Source organism: Miscanthus floridulus, unplaced genomic scaffold (genome assembly GCF_019320115.1).
Source record: "Miscanthus floridulus cultivar M001 unplaced genomic scaffold, ASM1932011v1 fs_14_2, whole genome shotgun sequence".
Lineage (NCBI taxonomy): Eukaryota > Viridiplantae > Streptophyta > Magnoliopsida > Poales > Poaceae > Miscanthus > Miscanthus floridulus.
The window spans coordinates 1-4,516 of NW_027096277.1; the positions used below are offsets into that span (position 1 = coordinate 1).

Below are 4,516 nucleotides of genomic sequence, written 5' to 3' on the forward strand. Positions count from 1 at the left end.
CACTTGTTTAGAACTTAAAGGCTTTGTTGTTGTTGTAAATTATCAATAGGTTATGCTGAAACTAGCAGACCAAATATTCTGTATATATTCTCTAGATATTTGGTTTCTACAGTCCACAACCTGTAGCCATATTGGCCAATGATGTTATAGGATACGGTTTTCAAAAATCCGGTTGGGTTACTACATTCTGAAACTTCGAAATCTTCACTTTAGAAGTGCTATTTTTACAGCCAATCAGTCATCATACGGAAATCTTGCAACTTTTGTTCTGGAAAAAAAAGGAATGCTGTCATAGTTACAGATCTCATGCAACTAATGAGCATAAATGCATACATTGGAACATACTTTCAACAAAATACTTGTTGAACAGCCCTGGGGAACTGCTTTACTAACTGATATTAACGTCGCTGCTTAAGGTTTCCCGAAGCTCTGTTCCCCCTCAAAGTACAAGAGATGCACTCTATCAAGGTCTGCCCCCAAATGTCAAGTCTGCTCTTCGAACAAGACTACTAACTTCCACAGAATCTGAAGAGGTACTCTGATGCTTGAATATGATGCTCCATTATCCACATTGACAACATCCACACGGGAGCTTTATATTTTCTAAACATTATTTCCTGCTGCGGTTAGGTTCCGATCACTAAAATCAGGAGTTCAATGGAGAAAACTTTGCACTGGATTGTCCCGGTTGCCAATAATACGGCCAGGGTACTTCAAATCGAAATGTTTTAGCTACAAAAAAAATAGAATCGACTTTGATGTTAACCTTTGTTTGTAATGCTATGAACCAGAGCACACCATGGATTCGGATGGGTTGCGAGTGGGCGAACACAGGGTAAGATAAGACACTGATCCATTTCTTTTTGTTAAGAGTAATTATTATTCGTCAAAGTATATACTAAGCTAAATGTGTGAGGCCAAACTTGAAGAACTCTCCGATTTGTGCTTGTGCAGGAATGATCCGTCACGGAAACAGGCTGGGGCAACCTGACGCGCTGAAGATCGAGACCCTGTATCACGCGGACAAGGAGAAGGCCGACGCGTGCATACTGGACCTGGTGGTGTGGCTCCACATCCTGATCAGCTACAGCAGGCCGCCAAACAACAGGTCACCGAGCCGATCCCCCCGTGCGTTCCCCGGTGCACGCGGCCCCGGCGGTGCCAGCAGCAGCATCGTCCAGGGGCGCTGCTGCTGGGCTCACCCGGGAAGACCGCGAGATGCTGCAGGACGCGTTACAACCCGGCTGCGGTCCGCTGGGACGTACTGGGAAGAGCAAGAGCCAGGAGCTGTCGACGGCGGGCCGCGGCCACAGGCTGGCGCTGAGCAGGAACGACAGGCTGAGCAAGATCGGCAGCCACTCCCGGGAGCGGGAGGCACGGCGGCAGGGTCTTCCCCCTGGCGACGGGCAGGTCTGCCGCCTCGTCGTCGCCCCGTGGTTGTTGGCTTTCGGACATCGACCGGATCAGGGGGGCGCCTGGCACGTGATGGACAGAGTGGACGTGGCAGAAGCAACCGTGAGGTCGCTCATCAGCGCAGCGAAGCTGTGGAGGGTTCAGGAGACAGCAGAGCAGGTGGTTGTATGCATGGCAATGCCACGCCATGGGTGTCTGTGTACTGAAAGGCGTGAGAGGATCGTGAGTGTGAAGAGCGATGGGAAGGAAAGGAGAGGTTGTAGTAGACCAGGATTAGGATTGGGAAACCATGATGTGGCGAGTGATCGTGTGGAATTACCAGCAGATTATGAGCTTAACTAGCATACATAATGCCTGCAGAAACAGTGCAGGATGGATATAGCACATGCATATACATACGTAGGCAAGATTTTTTTTCTTCCTTTTGTTTGTCTGCTGTCGGCGGTCAGTCAGTATACGTATTGTGTGTATGCTCCTGCCTCCTGGTTTGGGCTCGTTGACATCCAAGATTGCTGTGGCATGCATGCATCGCCTGGAGACGCAAGCAACCTGTGGTGGATGGCTGCCTATTCCTACCACCATGCCTTGCCTGCTGACCTTGCTGAGCGGTGACTGTACTGCAATACAAACAGAGTAGTACATGTACATGCTCGTGACCTGAGAGGCAAAGGCCGAAAGGCGATGCTGAAGCAGCGTGCGTGTCAGGAAGCGAATCTTGCGATACCGCTCGCATAGGGCCCCCGGAACCCGGATGGGCTGGAACCACCGGAGCGATCAGAGCAGTCAGGAAGAGTCGAAGAGACGGACGATTCATCTGAAGAGCGAGCGACTGCTGCGTCAGCAGGGTCGGGGTAAGTTATAGAGAGGGACGTCGACGCCGATGATGTGTGGGGTGGACTGGTGGTGGCTGTGTCCGTGTGTGTGTGCGCGCGCGCGTCACGGGAAACCCTGCTACTGCTAGCTGGTCCATATGCGCCTAGACTGGAGCTGTTGTTGCCTGTATCTCTGTACGTGCCCATGCGGCTCGGCGATATCCATCCCTGTTCACAATGCGCCCGCCGTTGCATGGTTGCGATCCTCGCTCGGTGCCCGTCCACCACCAGCCTTTGGCACCGTACATGGGTGACGTACGGCTCAGAGACCAGAAGCAAGCAAGCAATGGCATAGTCGTCGATAGAGCTTCGTAATCATCCGCTTCGTTCAACACCCGGTCCACACGTATGGTGTGATGCAGGAAATCCAGCCGTAGGGTCCGGTCCGGCCCGTCGACAGGCACGTCCATCAAAGTCATATCTGTGTCCCATGCATGCTGGACGACGTAGACGTTAGGATACGAGTATTTATACCTACTTACGGCCACTCGCCCACTGCCTTGCCAAAGTTTTACTCCCTCCGTTCCAACTTATAATTCATTTGACTTTTTTTTACTCCAAGTTTGGTAGCTCGTCTTATTAAAAAAATTTATATAAACATAGTTAAATTTAAGGTCATTTTTGAAAAACTTTTATTAATAAAGTAAGCCACAACAAGAAGTTATATTTAGCATAAATTTTTGAATAAGGCGAGTGATCAAGCTTATGGTCAAAAATTAAATAAACTATAATTTGGAACGAATTAGTACTCAATTTTGTTCCAAAAATAAAACCGAACCGCATGCTCCGCACGTGCTTTTTGGAAAGAGAGATTTGTACGGATATTGGGCCTGTTTGGTTCATTCCCTCCTAAAGTAAACGGCCAAATAAACTTTAGTCACTTTAGCTACTAAATTGTCAAATCAAACAGGAGTGATTAAAGTTTAGTCGTTGATTTTAGTAGCTAAATTTTAGTAACGAGAAACCAGGGCCATTGTATTGGTCGAGTACGTGAGCAGGAATAGCAAGCTTCCGCGTTCCAAAATCAAAGGTGTATATTCTCTTTGTTTCTTTTTATTTAGAAGATACATATAGTTTTGTACGTGTACATATATAAGTAATATATTACTATGACGATGTGAGAAGAGATGTCCTAACCAATAATGGAAATAATATTGTAAAAAAATCTTAAATTTAGTTTTGAGGTAAGCTATGATGTCGATTTATTTGCTGGAGATTGCAAAACGATAAAGTAGTGTACATGCAAAAATCTTTCATGTAATCTACCTCGATGATTTAAAACGTGTTGTTTAAGAATGTCGGATATCTATACCCGGGTATCCGAGTCAAAGGATTAATGAGCGTCACGTCGGCTCATCCGATGGTTAAGGACGTAACTGCGGCCTCATCCGACCCCCAGGGGCCGGGCCACGCCCCATCCGATTCCGAGGACTAGGTTTCTGCCTCATCCGACCCCAAGGCGTGGGCTCCGACTCCGAGGACGAGGTTTCCACCTCGTCCGACCCCAAGGCGAGGGCTCCGACTCCTCCGACCCTAGGGTGCGGGCTCTGACTCGTCCGGTCCCACAGGAGGGCTTCGCCTCGTCCGACCCCCGAGGGTCGGATTCCGTCTCGCCTGGCCCCCAGGGCGAGATTTCCGCCTCGACCGTTCCCTGGAGGTCGGATTTGCTACCGGACAAAAGCAGTGGCCCCAGGGTGGGACCCGAGCCGCTTCAACCACTACGGCGTGGAGGCGCACGCCCGGGAGCACGTCTCGAGTGCGTCCTGATCCGACTAGCGATCGCATCGGGACATGCTGGGAGACTCACATCGCCCACCGCGTCAATAGGCCAACACTATGCTGCTAACTCCCTGCCTGGCCACCGTCCAACGTCGGTCGACCGGCGTCAGTTGACTGGCACTGTACCGCAAGCCCCCCGTATGGCCTCCGTCATCGGACCCTTTGACCATTCTGTCCGCTCTGAAGGGATGGAAGACAAGAACGACGCACGACGCCTGCACGTATGCTGCAGCGGCCAATAGGACCCCGGTGCGATGCCGTTGCCACCATGATCTACAGGGTCAACGGGACTCACGCGAAGAGGAGGACAGCACACCCCCGGGAGCCTTATTTCTCTTTCTTTTTCCCTCTTCCCTTCTATCGGTCTCTGGTATCCTGTTCTATCCCCTTGGTCTATAAAAGGGAAGGCAGGCACCGTTCAAGGGAGATCGATCGACCGATAGATCGAGCAG

General features: G+C 50.2%; 1 pseudogene; it reads left to right on the forward strand.

The window, feature by feature from the left end:
• Positions 1 to 401: 401 nt before the first annotated feature.
• LOC136530514 (protein PSK SIMULATOR 1-like) lies at positions 402 to 1,755 on the forward strand (annotated as a pseudogene).
• The last annotated feature ends 2,761 nt before the right edge of the window (positions 1,756 to 4,516 follow it).